At 38.4% G+C, this 21,297-nt stretch overlaps 1 protein-coding gene across 2 annotated transcripts in view; it reads left to right on the top strand.

Moving 5' to 3' along the window:
* Positions 1–7,540: 7,540 nt before the first annotated feature.
* The window catches only part of CHD7 (chromodomain helicase DNA binding protein 7), an 88,290-nt gene continuing 74,533 nt past the window's right edge, over positions 7,541–21,297 (top strand). Inside the window, exon 1 of one of the 2 annotated variants that reach the window (XM_072411146.1) lies at positions 7,541–8,055. The gene's annotated coding sequence lies outside the window, so the exon portion shown is untranslated. The remainder of the gene's footprint in view (positions 8,056–21,297) is intronic. The other variant, XM_072411145.1, reaches the window with a different exon arrangement.

Genomic DNA, 21,297 nt, shown 5'->3' with positions numbered 1-21,297 from the left:
GAATGGAGGAAAATTACTTTTGATACATTTACCCTAAAATGATAACTAAAGTTTATCTGACGAAACTGTTATGGAAATGTTGCAACTTCTAACAATCTATATCATCGAACAGAAGCCAAAATCAACATATTCTGTGGCTAAAATCTAATCTGGAATAGTCATTTGTAAACTCTTTCGGGGGTCTGTGAAACAGGATGACAATATATGAACACAGCTGGGAGACATGGACAGAGCGTTGTCACCCCATAACAGGAAGTGCCTGAACAAGGTAAGGTGGTATTTTAATAAAAACTGCAGATTTAAAACTAATGAAAATGACAATAAGGGCTCCATTTATAAAACAGGTAATCTGACATTCCCTGGAGGCAATCGATTTCTAGCATTGAAACACATAGACTTGATAGATTCCCATAAGAGAATGTTTGAAGGAATGTATTATTTCCTTTTTTTTATTAATAGAGCCTTAGGATGTTATAGCAATTATGAGATTTTACTGATGTAACTTACTATACATGAAAGCTTACTATTTGATTGAACTTTATTACCGTTATCCTTTGTGTATAATTTAATTTTATTTTAGTTCTCCGGTTTAGTATTTAAAATTTGATTCCCTAATTTACTACACTTACAGAGCAATTCAAATCTGGATCTATTCAAGCTGGGCATATGATGACAAACACGTGTAAAGATTTAGATTAAAATTGACGTTACACCTGCCCCTTGCACTTTCCAAGTGTAGGAAGATGAGAAATCCCAACCATGATTTCCACAAAAACTGTTGAATTCTGCATCGTTTTTGTTGTTCTTTTTTCGAATTGTTTTTTAATTTAGGGTAACCTCTTATTTTTTTTATCAAATGCTTACTTTGAATTAGCAAGGTTATACATAATCAAACTTTTCCAGGTTCAATTTGTAAAAGGGTTTAACTGAACATTCTTTCAGTTCACTAAATCTAAAGTTTGAATTTAAATCTTTAGAATCTATGGGAGATGAATCTTCCACTTAAAGTATACAGTGTTATTTGATTTGTTTGAGTGAATGTCCCTAAGCTCTTTTCTCTTAGAGTGAATGCTCTTTACATGTTATGAGGACTCAAAGAAGAAAATATCTTAAAAATATAGCAGAGAAGTAAGAGGAAAATATTATATCCCTTCAAAAGAAAAAAATACTTTAATAACATTGGACGCTAAGAAAGAATACCCAAAGAACCTTCATTTAGGAAAGAAATTTCTTTTAAGGTTTATCTCCCCAAATTCCACAAGTTTATGGAAATAGTGAACACCGAATGGCCGAATTCAACTTAAACCCCCTGTGTTAGCAAAGCTGAAAGTCATTATGATTGTGACAGATGTCTGCATGTGTAATTTCTTTTTTTTTTATTTTGGACAGAGGTAATTCTTTCTCTCTGTAATTTGCTAACAAGAGATGCAAAGGTAAGGTAAAATAAGGTTATTTCCTCAGTGGGAACATTTGCTTTTTTTGGGGGGGATACTCTTTGATTTCCATATCATAAGTTTAGCAAACTTTAGGTGTCAACTCAAAAAAATGCAAGTTAGGTAACAATTATATTGTACTATGTATCTGTGGGAGTAATATCCTGAACTAGGGCCTAGTACACATCAGCAGATCCGCTGCCTAATTGTATACTCTACCAACAGTTCATGATCGGTAATCCAACTTTGGAAGTCCCAAAGCAGTGGACGTTTAAAGAGATTCTGCTCTTCTGATCCTAGAATAGAAACAATCCGATTTCATATTCATCTACTTGATCATTTGTACTTTAAAACATATATGCCAACAAGTCTGATGGATCCATATCTGACCTGAACTGCCAAAAATATGTAGACTACTGAATTCCCTTTAGAATCACCCCAAAACTGATTGTCTTTATCAGATCAGAAATCAAATCAGAAGTGGAATCTTTTTCGAGACAAATCTGCTAAACGAATAGCGAATATATATACACCTTGAATACCTGGTACTGATTGCAAAATAATATCTCTTAGGGCTCTATTTATAAAACAGTGAATTAGACATTCCCTCAAACATTACCTTGTGGAAATCTTCCAGGTGTAAGTCTTTCCATGGTAGTAATTGATTCTCACCAGGGAAATTTTAAGGAATCGTTAGCTTTGCTGCTTTTTAAATAGAGCCCTAATATTATTCACAAAACTTATTGCCTTGTTTTTTTTTTTCAAGTAGCAGTTCTTGTAAAAGTCAAAGCCCACCCTTTCTAGACATCAGCAATGTGTGAAGTCATGCTGTCAACCCATCCCCGGCTACAATCTCCACCGCAAACCACACGTTATAGATAATACATGTGCATTATAACACCTATCATTTAGGGTGTAGCTCTATGATTAGATATTAATTTCCAACTATATTCACAGATACACAATAATGATAATTACACTCATAACACTGCAATAACTGTTCATTCATTTCCAGCTTCGTAATTTTATCTTCGGAACGCACAAGAGCTTGTGAGTTCTAGTCATGCAACCAATATGGCCGATAACCAAAAACACAAAGATGTGTCATTGTACAAGAAGGCTTCAAATACCATGAGAACTAATCATCTCTCAAAACTCTGGTGTATCTCCCACTATAAGTTTCCGTTCTGATGATGCATAATAATTTCATAGCTTATATTTCATCTTCCTCTCTATATAAATCTACAACCCATGACCTTCAAATGTATGACAAATCCTGCAGGGCAGATAGGTAGATACATAGATTGTGGTGTATATGTGTATAATTAGTATTAGGACTTGTGTATTTATGTGTACACTATTCTATATAAAATACATACACATGATCACATATATATTATGAGTGTAAACAGCCACTGGAATCATAGCAAGCCTTTGCCATGGCTACCTTGATGACCTGGAAAATACAAGAAATACCGAGGTGGTTTATTGTGATGAAAACACGTACAGTAGGATCATTTTGTTTGAACACAGCCATTTTTGTTTTTTAACCTTTTCTTAGTGGGTTTTACAGCACTAGGCATGGCAGCAGAAGATTTAAAACCGATTATATTGTGTGCTGTGCCTGCAGTGTTAAACTTTGCATGCCTGTGCTATAAATGATTTTTATACCTTCGACCTATTTTACAGCGAAAGGCAATTTATACACACAGCGAAAGGACCAGCGCCGTTGAATTGTGGCTGTGTGTAATGGAGAGGAGGAAAGTGCCATATAGGCAGCATCTTTTCATTTTCAAATTACTGCAGAGCAGATATCATAGTAAAAAGGAATGATCTTTAGCAGAGATATTTAAAATTAGTTGGCGTTGTCTTGGGAAACACATTTCCCCCGCATATCTGGTCATATACAATGAGGTGATATGTACACAAAATACAGAGAATATCTCCTTTGCTTGGGTTGGTTATATCATGATTACTACTCATTGCCTAACATGTCTGTTTTAAAGAACATGCATTTATTAAAAAATCATTTTTCAGACTAATTGTGCTTAATAGAATCCCTGGATTGGGTGAAAATTTATAAAAAATATATGAAATGAAACAAAAATATTTTATAGGTATTTTTCATGCTGATTATTAGATTTTTCTATTTTTTGATCATACTAATATATTACACAAAATACTATGCCATTGTTTGTACTTGTTCATTATGAAGAGTTGTCATGTGTATTTATTGTACAACGCTGTGTAATATGTTGGTGCTTTATAAAAAAAAGTTAATAATAATTGGAATAATATTTATTACTATTCCCTCAAACCTCATGTGTTCACTTGTATCATCCAATCCCACCTGTTAGATTGTAAGCTCTTTTGGGCAGGGTCCTCTCCTCCGCCTGTGTCTTAATTGTATCTATTAACGTATAACGCTGTGTAATGTTTTGGTGCTTTTACACACAGTTTAATAATAATAATAATTATGTTTAAAGCTGAGAACAGCGACTAGAAGCATGCTGAAATATACATTTCTGTTAAGGTTTTAGATATGAAAAGGGAGCCACAGATCTTCTTCTGCTAATTGCTCGGCAGTCACATTATGAATTTCAAAAGTAAAAGTGATTTCTGCAGGCTCTCCGTCTGTGGTACAACACTGTGATCTGGCACAAAGAGACACATGGTACAGTCATGGTCTGTGGTATGGAACAAAACCTGATCGGTCCACATGTGAGGGTGCATTGGCAAGGTTTGCCAGGGACTTGAATGGCACAGAATGACATTTTGGGGCTCAAAGCAACCTTCTCCCTTCTTTAGTGGCACAACACAAGTAGAATATGTATGTATACTGTATACGTATATCAAATAAAGCCAAGTAAAAATTAATATATCTTAATAGAACCAAAGATTATTTTTCTAAGATTTCTTTTAATATTATGGATTCTTTTTGGGCAAAAAAAAAAATAATATTAGCTCTATATAAAATACACATAGATAGATAGATAGATAGATAGATAGATAGATAGATAGATAGATAGTTGATAGATAGATAGATAGATAGATAGATAGATAGATAGATAGATAGATAGATAGATAGATAGATAGTTGATAGATGGATAGTTGATAGATAGATAGATAGATAGATAGATAGATAGTTGATAGATGGATAGGTAGATAGATAGATAGATAGATGGATGGATAAATAGATAGATAGATAGATAGATGGATGGATAAATAGATAGATAGATAGATAGTTGATAGATGGATAGTTGATAGATAGATAGATAGATAGATAGATAGATAGATAGACGGATAGATAGATAGATAGATAGATAGATAGATAGATAGATAGATAGACGGATAGATAGATAGATAGATAGATAGATAGATGGATGGATAGTTGATAGATAGATAGATAGATAGATAGATGGATGGATAGATAGATAGATAGATAGATGGATAGTTGATAGATAGATAGATAGATAGATAGATGATAGATAGATAGATAGATAGATAGATGGATGGATAGATAGATAGATAGATAGATGGATAGTTGATAGATAGATAGATAGATAGATAGATAGTTGGATACAATATAGATACAACATAGAGCATACAGTGAGTGATTCAAGTTTTTCTGGACTCCCGTTGGTCTGATGCTTTGTACACAACTTTATACTTTAAGGTTAATATGTGATGGGTTCACTGAAACTATCAGGTTCACATGGAGAATTATATTTTTGTTCCTCCTTTTCATAGTTGGATGAATCTGATCTTTATTCCCATGATACCACAGCATGTTTCCTAGCTCTGTTCCTGTATGAGCCGTGTTCTTACCATGATATAGTTATATGGGTAGACTCATGATCAGTGAGAGTGTCAGGTACCAGAGGTATAATTTGATTTTTATCTGCTCTCCTATGACAAAGAAATCAGGTCAAAGAACAAACTGTATTTAATGAGTGAAGTTCCTCATACTCAGTTTTTTAATTAGACTTCAAGTCTTTATTTTGAAATAACGAAATGCAGATCATTTCTTGGCTTAACATATCCCAGTGATGAATTGGATGATTTCATTTGTGAACAGCTGAAGAGGAAGCAGGAAATGGTGTCATCTCTTGTTAGAGGCAGGGTACTACTCTGAGAGCAACAACACCGGGTCATCTCCTGCCATGCGGTGCAACTCACATCCATGGATCTGTTGTCATGGTTAGGTATCGGGGGCATCATCTGCTGGGCAAACAATGCCAATGTAAACTATATAATAAAAAAGGATGAACTATACTTGGTTTTATATATATATATATATATATATATATATATATATAGTTATTACACAATATACAATACATACAATATAAATAATTTATAAAAAAATATATAAAATTTAATTTAAAAATAAAATTTGATTTATCAACCTATAGGTGTAAGGGGCCAATTAACAGTTGGCTGCTAATTTGCCAACCCAAATGAGCTTCACAATGCACCAGTGTACCAGTGTGAATTCAGCTGCATCAGGGCTCAAGCAACTGGAGACAAGAAAAATAACACAAAATTACGGTTGGTATTGATACCGGTAGCAACCAAACAAGGATCACTTTTTTCACTTCATTATTGTAAAAATAAAACAAGAATTCTGAAAAAATTCCAATGTTATGCCAGTTTGAATTTTCAGTTTTAATAAATTAACCCCAATGGGTAAGAGGTGCAAGGCTACAAATAAGCAGCTGTAGACCATCTTCTAAGGTGCTATGACACCCATGTTATAAAAATAATGTATATATATATTACATATACACTACAGTTTTACCATGTAGTACATTATTACCAAGGTATTCCTCTGGCTTTCTTCCTATGACCTGTGACTTCCTCCCTGGCGTGTAGATGTGTATGGATGGTCATTGGTGGTCACATGAACAAGGACACATGTGCGCGATCGTCTTACCTGATTTGAATGGCAGATAAAATTGGCTAATATTTGGCAATATCTCAAATTTATTTTAGTAGTTTTTGATAGTGTTTTTTTTTACATGGTGATTGTAAAAGGAGTATTGTACAATTTCACCCCATTGATGAGTACACATTCTACTATTGTCACATGCTATTAAAATTGGACAGCAAGCAGACTTTTTGATCTGGAAGCAATGACATAATATCAGCCTCTTGCAATGTACTATACAGCAGTACCTGGCCTAGGTGAGAACGAAGTTTGGATGATGCTGATAGGAGGAGAGTGTGGGGTGACCTGAGGGATAATCTAATCAGCCTACCACTGCTCTTTTGCTATGCAATCAGCAGGCTGGGTGGGGGTTTTACTGTGTGATAAATCTCAGCGCTAGATGGACAGAAATACGAATCCCTTAGCAGGTAACAACTTCCTATGTATATGTCTTCTGTGCATTTATCTGTTTGCTGCTTTAAATAACTTTTTTCCTTTTTTTGGGAGGGGAGGGGGATCCAATTAACCTAAGAGCATATTTTTGGAAACACAGGGAGAACATACGAACTCATTGCAGATAGTGTCCTGGCTGAGGTTTGTAGCAGGATCCCTGTGCTGCAATGGTGAAAGTGCCAGCCACAGAGCTTAACAATTGTTCATTATCGATGGTTAGCACTCCGGCCTTTGCAGTGCTGGGTCACAGGTTTGAATCTGACCTAGGACAATATCTGCATGGAGTTTGTTTGCCCCTGTGTTTGGTCAGTTTCCTCCACATCCCAAAAACATGGAGTTAGGTTAATTCACCTTAAATTGTAATAAAGACATATGACTATGGCAGGGACATTAGATTGTGAGCTCCTTTGAGGGACAGCTAGTGACATGACTATGGACCTTGTACAGCGCTGTGTAATATGTCGGCTCTATATAAATAATAAGCTGCAGGCATTATGTGGGTGTGTCAATGGCTGTGAAAAGGACATTGGAGTGTGTGAATAATTTGTGTACTTTGTATGCCGCACATTTTAGGTATTTCCCCCAACAACCTGTGATGTAAAGGAAGCTGTGTGAGGACACATTGGCAACGTGCTGCCCCTTTAAGAGAAGGAGGAGGGGGGAGCAGAGAACTGAATGAAAAGCACTAGTGAATTCTTGCATAAATTATGCCTGGTGGCCGCGTGACGTCACAGAGCTGTGTGGCAGAGGGAGGGTAGCTTGTGGGGGGCGTGGCTTCCTTTGCGTGTGTGAGTGTGTGAGTGAGAGAGTGCGAGTGAGTTCGCGGGTCGCGGGAGCGCGCACGGTCCTCGGGGAGGACTCGTGAACGCGGCTGGAGCTGGTGCCCGGAGAGAGTGAGTGAGAGGATCCCGAGCTGTGAGTGTCCGGCGGAGCCGCGGGTTCGCCTCCTCCGTGCGGACGCGCTCGTGCACTATCGGATTAAACTTGAGCCGAAATTAAAGCACAAAGGAAAAAAAGAAGAGCAGAGGAGAGAGGAGGAAGAAGCCGGGGAGCTCGGGACCGGGATAGAGATAAGAAAAAAAAAAGCCAAGAAAGGTGGAGTGTGGGAAAAAAGCGTAAACTCCGTGTCTTCCCCTCCTCCCTTCACAGCCTGGACAGGAGGAAAGGGGGGGAGAGACTGATAACACCGAGCCTGCTGAGGAGACAATAGGGCAGTGTGTGCCCGGGAGCTGCACCGGGGTAAGTGGGGTGCTGGGGGCACAATGGCACCGGGCCATCCGGGTCACTACATACAACTTTGCTTGTGAATGGGGGCACAGATCTGACCCTGCGAGCATCAGCACCGATCTATCGGGACATCGCTGAGAGTTTGCAGCAGCACGATCCCGATCAAGTTGCATAAAGTGTGATCGGGATGGCCATACACATTGGCAATGTGACCCCATGCAAGGCTGGCTGCAGGGTGGTCGGTGCCCCCATGATGGGATGATGGCCTCCTATTCCCTTGTGGTGTATGGCCGGCTGGTGGAGCAGGGGGTGGATGGGGAGGAGATGATGATGATGGTGGAGGCACATGGAGAAGGCGCTGCAGGCTACCAGCAGCCATCATTGCAATGTATCCTGATGGCCTTACACAGGAGGGTACCCTTGGCTAGGAGGGGGTACAGGAGCACGATGGATGGGAGAGGCAATCTACAAAAAAAAAAGAACATAGTCAAATTCTGATTTTTTTTTTTAATACTTCTTAATCCCTACGCCTGTTTTTTTTTTGTAAAGTATTTTCTTTCACATAACAAACAATAGACAAAGGACACAAAGTAGCAGTTGAGGAGGAGTTTCCTTTTGAATGGGAGAGATCACCGACCCACACCATGCTCTGTCTGTTCCTCCCAACTTTACAATGGCCAAACTATCACAGCAGCTCCATCACAGTATTGGGGGCTGGCACTCATCTTCCCCCTACACAATAAACTTTTTGTATTTTCCCCATTTTCTTCCCATTTATCCCCAGTGGATCCAACAGAAAGATGTCCCCTACAAGTCTCCAGTAGCCATCCATGTGGATGACATGGTAGCCATTGTTGTGTTTTCCCCCTTGCTCCATGAAAGTTCTGTCCCACATGCAGGGCACACTGCTTTGTTTGTGTCTGGCTGTTGCACAACAGAAGCTCTCCAGTCTAACCTAAAATGGCAGCTTTCATTTAACTAGGACCTATTCATTGACACTGATAACACCACAAGGGCACCGCAGAAAGCACGCTCTAAATATAGTGTACTCTCCATGCAGCAATGTTTATTTCCCACCACCGCTTTTTTTATTTTGCTCCAAAACTTTCCTAAAGTTTGTTCCATGACATGTATTTAGATTTGTGCGTTTCAGGATCGGCGTTCAGCTTTTATTTCACGTTCTCACTCTGGGATATAACAGATTTTGCTTTGTTATGACAGTTTGAATCACTGCAAGACGGCGTTGTCACATGTATTTCCTCTTCCACCGTCCTTTATTTTCCAAATATGTATCCGAGGAGAAGGCGAACTTTGTTAGAATGGCGGAGGTGTAGTTCAGGACTTTGGTAACTTTGCAGAAAATGTTTGGATTGTCAATCTTCTAATAGTGGAATATTTGGTTTGTGGAGATAGCTGGTATTGAAGACTTTTCTCCTCTTTTTTTTGTTTCTGAGAATGATTTAATGTTGGAGTGTACAAAAATCTCACACCGTAGATCCGTCTTGTTTCATGCTGTTGTATTCTTGTTGAATTGTGTTTTAGATTGTAATTGTTTAAATGGCTGTTTTGAGTTAATGCCATCTTGCACCTTTTAGATGTATTGGTTTTTAGTTTATGTATTGTATAGAGAATATTTTTCTTCCCTTGTTGTGGAGTTGGGTGCCCGTGTGATGATACCCGGATATACATTGCCGCTCGTAGTGTTGTGATTGTACCTGTTTGGGTTTTGACGTGTTCGTTATGCCTGGTTGATGGGGGCAGAAGTGTGACATCACTTCTCCTTCTGCCATGCTATCACTACAGTCTGTGCTCCATAGCAAAGGGTGATGGGAAAGAGGATCTCTTGTGTTACTTGGGCTCTTGTTCAGGTCTCCTAAAAAGTCATGTTTTAGTTATAGGTAAATCCCAGTGGGCTGAATTACCTGCAGATTTATCTCTTGGGTCTCCCGCAGCTTTAGATCTCCTCATTCCTTCAACCTTTAGCTATTTCACTAAATTGTTCATGATATAAAATTGAACCTTTCTTATAATTTGTACACATGGGAACTGAAATAAAGAAGCCTTTTCCCTCTACATTTTACATATTCTGCATTTTAGTTCTTTGGTTGAACTATTCCTTTATTATTTAACATTGTGCCAGGTGGTAGGATGGGGCATTGACGGTTCACTTCAGCTTTCCCTAATGTATGGCATGTTTTTGTTCACACATTGGCATCTTTTATTATATGCCATATGGCTATCCTAGAGAATGTGCCTTGGGTTCTATAGTGGCTGTTTTTAGGGATTTCTGAGGTTTTGTTGCAAGTAAGTGGCAGAGAAATGAAGATTAATAATTGTCAGTCCTGAATGCCTTTCATCCAGTCATCTTTCACTGCCAATCGTGGAATGTGAACTGACCCCCCAATTAGGTATCTGGTTAGTGTTAGCTGTATGGGGTAGGTTCTGCACCCTGCAAAAGGGTGAAATATGTTATTGTGCAGCAAACAGTTGAGCTGCTTTGTCTTGTGATAATTAACTGTAACCAGAGAAGCCGAAGAAAAGGCATTGCTGGAACCAGAGCTGTCTGTGGAGTTGCTGGTGAAACTGTAGAGATGGTTGTGGAGTTCATGTATAATTCACTATTTGGAACTTTGCTGTGATACTTGCTCTGCCAGGCTGTATCCCTCTTCAAGTGAGATGATTGTTTCAGGATCCGTCTCGGTTAGTGAGTATCTGAAAAGCTGCGAAGTTCATTTCTGCAGCGTGCGGATTAGTCACACCTACTATTAGTGCTACTTGTAGAGCTGGCTCCGTTTCTTGAATCCAGGATTCATTTTTCTATTGTTTCTATCATAATTTACCTTTAGAAAACAGCCTGCGAAAATATATTCTTCGTATATAAAAACCTGAATAGTTTTCCTTGTAACATCGAATTGAAAAATCTCATCCACCTATACTGGCAGGGGACAAAAAGTATCTTTATTATTATTTCTTAATCCAAAGGGATTTGGAATTTCTCCATCCTACATAAATGTTTCCAGCAGAACTGTCAGTTTTTTTTTCTTAGAAATTGTTTATGGCTCTTCTGCTGTTGTATACATTTAAACTTGTTCAGAGTTCCTAATCAAACTTTTCATTGCACAGTCAAGTTTTACATTGATAAATCTCCAATCTATTTACAATAAAGTTCTTGGCACATTTATGATCACCACACCTATGTGCCTGGAGAGCTCCTCTCCCTTTCCGTTCTTCCAAGAAACTAAGACTCCCAATGTGCAAAATTTGTGCTTTGGCTCGGTACAGGTAGGAGCTCAGGGGAATGGTTGCTTTGCACCGCAGTCATTAAAATGCACATGGGTATGAAAAATGAATAGAGAAGATCCAGATTGGGAATTGTGGCGTCCCTTTCCATGCAGATTTCAAGCGGTGACATTGCTTCACTTGATGTACCCTTTAATGTTACATGAACAGTGCTGCAGATCTTTGCCTAATTATTTATTTGGAAATCTATAAGATAGCTGATTTCCTTTGGACGTATTCAGTTTAGGAATGGTAAAGTGGGCTAAAATTGTAAAAATTTTTTTTCTGATTCTAGAACCCTAAAATTTGGCAAACTCAGCTATATGTGTTGCCAGGACTGGACCTTTGCAGCTTTCACACATCTCCTATTCATCCAGTGACAGCTTTCAGTCACACTAAGTGTTCTGAAACAAAGTCTTGTTTAGTAAGACTCGTCTTTTCCGGAGATTTAGGTAATTACATGGTTTGTCAGTTAAGAAATTGTACTGTAATAGGATGTATAATGTGAGCAGAGTCTGAGGACTGCAAGCTATTTGTTCACTCTTTAAAGACCTTTTAAAGGCAACTTGAACTGATGGGAATGCTAGTTGTCTGGCTATCCCTGGCCACCATTCATTTTAGGTAGACCTGGCACAAAAATCAAATGAGTAATCAAATCAAATAGTAATGTCAAATGAAATCAGAACTCTGCTCTGCAAACTCAGGTGTCACTGACTCAAAGTTGACAGTATACAGTTTTGAACCCAGATTTTTTTTTTTTAAGCCGGGTGTGAAGAAATTGTAGGTGAGAGACAACTGCTGTATTGTGACCTAACTCTTCAGTAACCACCCAAAAACAGCCGGATGGTTACTGAAAAGTGCCGGGTGGTGCGCCCAACTAAAAGGGGTTGGGGGGAACACTGGTTTACATACAAACCAGACAGTTTTCCTCCTTGGTACAGGTATCATTTCTAGAAGTTTGGTTTTGCTTATTTAAAATGCTAATATAGTCTAAATCTATGCAGGCTACTATATTGACCGGGCTGGTTGCCTGACTATAACTGTCCCCATGTTCATTACCATGTAGGTTTCCTTAAATGGGAGCAATATGGTGGCTAAAACTCTTAACTCTCTCCTTTGTTATCCTTCTAACAAACTTTTTCCATCAATAACCAAGATTCTCTTTTTACTTCTATTACTCTGCATGTGGCCAGCTGTGTCAGTGATCCCTCTCCGGTCCAAATCTATTCTGCAAGTAAAACGCCAAATACTTGCACATATTGTACTTTCTGGAACCTTGTTCTGAAAGTTGTATGGATGTCATCTTCTAAAAATATAGATGTCTTTGGCTTTTATGGTATGAGTCCCTGACCCAAAACTAACATCATCATTAGAAAGTCAGCATTCTTCAAATCTTTTCCAGGTCGGGTAATCTGAAAGTACTGAAACTGTTGGATCAGCATGGTAGCTCACTAATAAACATGACTTTTTTTTTTTTACATTTTTAAGAGTAAGGAATGACTAGTGTACATTTTTAGCTATTTGTTTCTCCTAGTTCTGAGATTTGGCATCATCATGGGTCATGGTGACCATAATCTCTAGAACAGAAAGTGATGTGGAATCAAATATCTTTGAGTTGTCCAGAGAGCAGGTGACGGGAAAGTCCTCCAATTAGAAAACTATCTGTAGGGGAAATACTTTCATTTTGGATTTCCTGTTGTACCTCTGGGAAAGGAAGTAAAGGAACAATTTCCCCAACAAGACACATGGGGCACACACACAATTTTTACCAATGGATACTTAAGAAAAGTTTTTCCTCCATGGAAGTTTCTTTGAGGCTTTATTGCCAGTGTTCAACCCAAAATTTGTTTTTTAAGCTGGGTGGGAAGAAATTGTAGGTGGGTGGTGGCCCTGTATTGTAACCTAACTCATCAGTAACCATCCAAAAATAGCCAGGTGGTGCGCCCGGCTAAAAGGGGCTGGGGAGATCACTGCAGTCTGTGCTTAGGAAACTATGCCTTAATTTTTACTGATGTCACTAGCTATCAGAATCCAACATTTCTATCAATAATGCTTCTCTAGGCTGTGGCTCTTTTAATTTTCACTGTTCCAGATAAATTACACCACTCTAAATGTGGTGAAAGTCTGAAAGCTGAAGAAGGAAGTTCCTCTAGGTAGTTAAGTTTTTATCTTTTACCGGTAATTTTTTACAATGACACTTCAAGTGTTTCTAAACTCCAACAAAAATATATTATATTGCAGTATATGGCAATGGAACATGTAGCTGAGTAAAGGTGTGAATGATTTATTAATGTTGGGTCATTCAGAAGCCTGACCTGGTAGGACCTTCAGTATCCTGTCCACCTTTTGAGAAAGGAGAAGTCGTGGCCGATTTACCTGACTATTAATTACTCTGAAATATCAGACTGTCTCCTCCGTGGTATTTTTCCTTAGCTAGGTGTCAGGTATAAATGTAGTTTGCTTTACTTTACAAATGCCATTCCTTGCAGTTAAGGTTAATCGCTTGTTGTATGCGTTATCAAATAAGTAGGCTACATTTGACAATACTCTTAAGGATGTTCTCCATAAGCATATAGAAGCTGATTAGATCTGAGCTGAAGCATGTTATTCTTTTTAAGCTGTTCCTAGGTAAGATTTAACATCTAAATTGCCAGCAGCTCAAAACGTTCATAAATGACCATCGTGCTAATGCTAACATACAACATTCTGCACTTGTCTCATGTGTCAAAATGGCCGCTTGGACGTTGGCTATCTGTCAGATCTGTGTGCGGGTATATTATGCATTGCTTACCGTACTTCTCCAAGTTGTCCAGGGAAGTCTTCGATTTATGAAGAGTGACAAAATAATTGCTTCCTTTTCTGCCTCCCTTGACCAGTTCTTCTGCATTTCGTGGTTGACCTGGAAAGTTATGATGTCAGAGGTAATGCATGGAGTGACAAATATACTGCTCTGCTCCATGTTTTTTTCCCCAGTAATGATTAGCAGCCTTATGGACCAGACCTTCCCCCCACACCTTGGCCATATGCTGCACAGCGCTGATCAGTGATCATTCAGGATTTGTCACCATTTAAAAAAAAAAATGCATGACCCTTAAAATATTTTTGGGTATGATATAATTAAACATTATATAAAGAATCAGTGACCAGCAAACATCAGTATGTGTAGGAAACCCTAGATAGAAGTTTGTTTTTCTGAGACTTGGACAACAAACTGGTTCTGCATTGGTAGAGGGTAAACTTCTTAAACCCTAACATTTACTGACTGATTCCCATTGTTATTCAGCTGCTTTTATATCATTAGGAAGCTTTTTTGTATGAAGGAAGATCTATACATTTGTAATGAGTTTTGTAATTATAATACAATAAAAGCCTTTGTTCATGGTCTTCATGTTAAGACCATTAGGATAGGACTGTGAGCCAAGGATGACCTGCTCCACCATTTATCTTGTGTATATAATTACTACAGTAATGCCATTTTCTGTTGCTAAAATGTGAGCTAATCATTTTTTTCTGTTCCCTACTGAAATGGTTTTTAGGGCCCATTGACTCACCTACTAGATTGTAAGCTCTTCGGGGCAGGGTCCTCTCCTCCTGTATCACTGTCTGTATTAGTCTGTCATTTGCAATCCCTATTTATTGTACAGCGCTGATAATATGTTGGCGCTATATAAATCCTGTTTAATAATAATAATAATAATAATAATAATATTTGATACCTATGCCCATAGTTGTTGTGCATGTGGTAATTTATATGCCTAGGTGTGAATGGACCTTTATGGTTCCTTTAAAAATGCAAAACATAGATGTGAATCAGCCACACAGCAACTTAATGCTATTGGCATGATTTTTCAAAGCTCTCCAAGATGGAGAAGATAGACCATCATAGGAGAACCTGGGTGATCTGCAAACCTGAAATGGCTGTGGACCAGGATTGAAAATATGTGCCAAACAGCAAATCATTTCCAATAAATCTGTTCCAGGTTCACCTATGATAGTTTATCCTCTCCGTCTCGGAGAGCCTAAATAAATCCGGTCCTATATGTATTATACAAATCTGGTAGCTCCATGTACCAGTATGAAACTGTAGAAATGTTTTGGATCATTGGCATACATATTTAAGATTTATTATGCTGCTCATGTATACAATTTTGTAAATTAAGATATAGGGGTCATTGGTAAGTTTTCCTAACTCTAAAGATTACACGAAGCAGCCATGGTCCTAGTCCTTAGAACTGATTACTAACGCTAGGTGCACTGGTAGTTCTGCAGATAGATCAGACTTGATTTGGTTGTTTGTCCTTCCCTTGTTGTTTGAATACAGCTCAGGTTAAACTTCCTCTCAGCGGGTTAACTTTTCACTAAAGTATTTTAAAATTCAACTAATTTGCTTGTTTTACTGTCGATTGTCACAATTACCGAGCCAACCACCTTCAACTAATATTGGCTGCACATCATGTGAGATCCTTTGTAAGCCTCTGGCAGTAATGCCTTGTTAAGGAAGCAGTGATTGAATTCATGACTGCTTTTAAAAGCTTTAGCCCAAGGAGTTAAAAATATCAATATTTGTGTCAACTACCTTTAGAAATGTTTTGTAGACGGAGAGCTTGTCGGCGGCTTGACATCAGTGTTGGTGTATATATCCGTTCTCTATGATCTGAAGAACTATGCCTGTTATCTTGCCAGGCAGGAGGTGTTTAAAACAAGTCTTACCGTATCTGAAAGGAAGCAATCATTTTTTTTTTCTCCTCTTCAGTTTGTAAGAAGGCACTCGTATTGAAAATGTTAACATAACGAGGAATAGTACGGGAGTTTAGAGTGCATGTGGGTATAGTGTGAAACTCTTTTCTGGTCCCTTTTCAGCCGATTACCTTGTGGGATCACAAAATATAGCTTCTCAAGTATTGCCAAGTGTTTTGGGTCTCGGAGAATTATTCTAGTACAGGTTTATAGCTGGATTAGTATTGTCCCCAACTAATTGGGAGGAACCCATAGCACATATAGGGTACTTGAGCTCAGTTTTGTAATGTTTCAGTATGGCGCGGTACAGAGCAGCCTTCAGTCATATAAACACTTGTGAAATGCAGCTGATATCTTAACATGTGAACATAATGCAGCTTTGTCCTTTGCATGCCAGTTCTTTTGGCTTTTTTAAAACTTAACTTAAAATGGGGGAGAGAAAAATGAAGATATCCTGATTTATGAGCTGGAAATCTAAACTGATAGCTGCCCAAATTGATAAGGTATCGATAAGTCATTAAAAGCCTCCCATGCATTGACTACTGGGGATTTCTGTTGTATTAGTGGCTGAATTTTACTTTGCTATAAAGATTGCCACGTCCAAGTTTTTTTTTCCCCCCATTATTATCAAACAGGCTTTATATAGCGTTAACACAGTGTTGTACATTAAATAAGGGTTGCAAATGACAGACAGTGGCACAGGAAGAGAGGACCCTGCCCCACAGAGCTTACACTCTAGGAGGTGGGGAAGTACCATAGCTATGGTTTGGGCAAATTAATATTAATTCATGGTGGAAATCTGTAGAACTGATTGTATAAAATCTAATGTTTGGCAGCATTGGAAATGACTTTTACTATTTCTTGTTCTACCAACAAAGATCTGGTCTTATATCTGTGTGAAATATTACCATAAATATATTCTTATGTAGAGAATACCTTGTTAGATGCCACACAATACATTTCCTCTTCTGTTATATGGAATTTTTCATGTTTCACATGTGTTATATCAGGCCGCAGTTGTTGCACGTGTTCTTATGACTGGTGTGTTTTTGCTGATCTCTTATCCTTAATGTGTTCCGAGTTCTGTTTACTTATTGTACGGGGAAAGCCAGATTTCATCAGCTCTCCATGCTCGTTTTAGTCCAATTCATGGCTGGCAAATCATGTTGTCTGGTAGTAATTTGTGGTAAATAGTAAAATAGTTTTCTTAAGTGAATGCAGCCGGCTTTCAAAACTTTGGACGGATACTCGGCTACTGGCCGCAATATAGAAACTTAAAACGGTTCCAAAGCCTATTAGCACGCCGCTGGCTATACACGCTTTGCCCTAAATCTATTTTTGGTGCTCCCATGACAAGAAATATGTAGACCTTTGACTTTAGTAGTAGTTCTCCAAAAGTTTGTGCATATTGGTACACTGTTGATGTTATGATTGATAGAAGTGTATTAAGTAGAGTTTTTTTTTTTCATGTGTAATCTTTAGAGCCTAACAGATGGAGAAGTTTTTTGTTACTTGCCACCATGTAATACGGTAGTCCATTGGTAATTTGCCAAGAAAAGGTGGCTTTGTCTCATACAGTAGGGCAAAGATGACCCAGCGTAGCCCTTTATATAAAGGAAGTGACCTTGGCAACTGAGGTGAGGATAAAAATCCTTGTTAAAGGATCGGTGCACTCTTACCTTTACTTGGCCCCAATACACCTTCCAGACAACTTACCTATGTTCCAATGGGATCTTTTGTACCACATGCACTTTGATATACAGCCTTTTATGAAAAATTCTCATTGTTTGTGTCTGCTCCGTTGTACTCATGCATGCTCCTCCATTCATTCCCAGGGAAATTCCATATTACCCCCCAGATAAAATGAAGATAATAGTGTGGGAACACCTAAGTATATGGTTTGCTAGGAATGTTTGTGGAAGGTATTGGGTTCCATGAAGGGTAAATTCATGAAACGTGCACCAACCCATTAAATAGTAGCTGTAATAGTGTGTAGTAATGTGTATGAGCTTATATAGCTGGAATACCTTCTGCATTAATTTCAAGGGATTTCTATTCTTCTATGAAAGGATATAATTGGGAGTAAGGACAGCAGTGTTAGCATAGCGTGTGACATTGCAAATTGGGTGGGAGCTGAACGGAGAAGTGAGGATATCTTGTAATGGATGTTTCCTGGGATATAAGAAGCTCCTCAGACCCCCACCGGTAAAAAGAATACAACTTTTTGTGTGACATGACTGCTAATACAATCTTTGCTCACCACAAACACTTTAGATGATTGAAATGCTTAACCCCCTTACTACCATTGTAAATTAAAAATATGGTATTGTACAGTCATTTTGATTTAATAACTCAAGTGCCAATATGTCTGGTTAGAATTGGGAATAATCATCAGTAGGGATAAGGACCTATGGTCACATATAAGTGGCCATGAGAGGAACCTTTTACTTTTTAAATGGAGCAAATTGGTTTAGTTGGGCTGGCCATATACTGCAATATATGGCTTCTCTACCCCAGGAGAAGTATTTCCTAAGACATGAGTGTAGGTTGGACGGTTTCTATAGTTAACCTTCAAACAGATTTGTTTTTTGAATAAAGAAATGAGGTAAATCAATTTCTTAATGAAGTGCCATGCTACTACCATGTGTTGCACTACTACGTGCACATCATATAACAGATATGACATTGTAGGTAAATCTCCTCACTGATTTCAAAAAATAGCATGGGCTGTTACACATGAAATAGAAAATATAGCAAGTGCTAACTACACATTTATAAATTTAGATAAAAAATAAACCATAGCTAAAGTTCTGTTCAGATATCAAATTCTTCAGTTAAAAAAAAAAAGTTTGCCCAAACTCTACCTGTTCTTGAAGTCTTTCTAGTGGTTGGTGCCAGTCATGTTAATGGACCATTGGGGTGGCTTGGAATGGCAGAAGGGTTTGTGGCCAAGAAAAAGCCAAGATTTGAGTTTCAGCAAACTATTATTTCCGGGTCATACACAGGCAAATACGATTCCATTAGTTGCATGTATTCTGTGCAGGGTGGCCACTGGCAACAAATTGCTAAAATAATTCCAAAGTGTCCCAGGATTGAACAATCTTCTGAATATTTGGTCACAATTAATTTAACTTTGAAATTGTGTAGTGTTATGTGTGTATATTTTATATATGTATAGCTTGTTCCTGTGTATTTTTTCTCTTCTTTATTTTTTTTCCTTTTGCACATTGAGTTTGGGGAGCCAAATGTGAGCAGGAAACAACTTGGATCACTTGCATTTATAAGACTGACTTTTTGTTTCTGTGTATACTATGTAGGGCAGTTCAGTTTAGAAAAAAGAAAGCTTTCCATAATTGTGTATGTGTGTGTGTGTGCTCTTGTGTAGTGGGGGGAAAAAGTTGAATGAGCGTAATACCCTCCAGCTCACTGGGATGACCTTTGGCCCTTTGTATCCTGTGACACTCAGCCAGTCTTTGTGCTGCAGTTTATTCATGATGGTTCTGTTTCCCCCATCACATATGCCACAGTCTTGCAAAGAGAGGAGATAAATTATTTTCAGCTGCAGCTCAGGCCAAGGAAGAAGAAAAGACCTTTGGAGGTGTAGAGAGAGGGGGAAGGGTAGGCCGCATGGTTTTCAGGAGGATGGGCAGGTTGGAGTATATTTGCTGTATCCTTGGTAGTTTTTTTTTCCTTCCTCGAAAACAGCAAGCATGCAGTTAGTATGTGATATGTGACCGTACGGAAACTAAGCATAAATATATGCATTTGTTTTCTTATTTTTTCTGTCGCTGCAAACTCAGACTTGTCTTCCTTCATTGGACTCCCGTCTCTTGAATCCTCCAGTGGCAGCTTTGTAAGCAAATATAATTGCCAAGAGATCACTTGACGGGTAATGGCAGCATTATGGCTGCCTTCTCCCCTCTCCTCCCATCATAATCTGGCAAGCAGGGATCTGCTCTATTGCTGACACAGATAAAATGAGCGTTCACATCAGTTGCTTCAAACAAGCCCAAGGATCAGCAAGGACATTGCTGTTTGCAGGGTGGAAGCTGGTGCAGAAAAGCAGTTAACGGTTTGGAATAAGCGGGCGGTATGGCTTCTAGAAGCTGGCTTTATTGATTTATTTAGATGTGGTCATTGTTTGAGATACTGGCCAGCTGTGATAAGATTTAATAGAAAGAAATCTAAGCCATGAATTTTTGTTTTACAAATAAACCAGCCCCATACACAATTGATATTTTGGGGTGTCTAAGAATTTATTTCTAGTCAATACCAACCGTGGAAGTTTTAAGGCCACAGGGTGATGCCCCTTATTCTCCAGGGGTTTCTTCATGAGGTAGATTTAAACAATTAATTACAAAATAATGCAGAAAGAGGTTGATTATTTATTACTGCAGTGAGAGATTGATGGGGGGCATAAAATACTTCTGGAAAATCTCACTATAGTCTGTACTAGCAGGCTTATTGAATCAGCCAAAGCCAAAATAATACAAAAAAAGACCAATATTACCTTAAACAAGACCTTTATTCTGAGCAGACTTTACAATAAACCAGGCAGCACTTTACTTCTCCAAAAAAACTTATTGTACTTGTCCATGATATCAGTGTGCCTTCTCCTGGGATTCAGGAAAAGCGGAGCTACCCCAATCCTGTACTTTCAGGAGCACGTTTTCATGGGATTTGAGATCCTCGGCTTTTCATACCAAGTTTGTTTTAAATACATGTTTTTATTGCAGATTTGCAAGTGGTACAAATTTATCATCACAAGGAACCTTTTCAGATATTCACACACGGCTGAGCCTAGAATTGCTTATGAAAGAACTAGTGGCTAAAATTTCCAGCAGTTTTTTTTTTTCCTATTTGGTAATGATGGCCGGAGGTCTTCAGATGCTGTGTAATAACCCCTTAGAGAACCAGAATGGAGAGGCGCGGCTTCCATTTAAGTGCTTTATTTTCAGCTTTCTCCTGCCTGTCTCTAACAAATGGTGGGAGCACAGGCTGCTGGTCAATCCGGACATTGTAGGTAAAGGCAAGTATGATTGTGTTCAGCATCCTATAGGAATGGTTCATCCTTCAGTTTATCACAGTCGGGTCAGCCAAGGATGAATTTGGACCGGTCACTTTAGGTTGCAATTTTTTATATAGCTCTGCCAGAATATCATAATTTGGTATGTAGGTCACAGTACATAACCATCCAATATTAAATAAATATATTTAAATGTTTGCAATGTACCTATA

This window comes from Pyxicephalus adspersus, chromosome 5 (assembly GCF_032062135.1).
Source record: "Pyxicephalus adspersus chromosome 5, UCB_Pads_2.0, whole genome shotgun sequence".
NCBI classification, from domain to species: domain Eukaryota; kingdom Metazoa; phylum Chordata; class Amphibia; order Anura; family Pyxicephalidae; genus Pyxicephalus; species Pyxicephalus adspersus.
The sequence above is the reverse complement of the archived record's forward strand: the minus strand, read 5'-3'. Positions and strand labels throughout refer to the sequence as shown.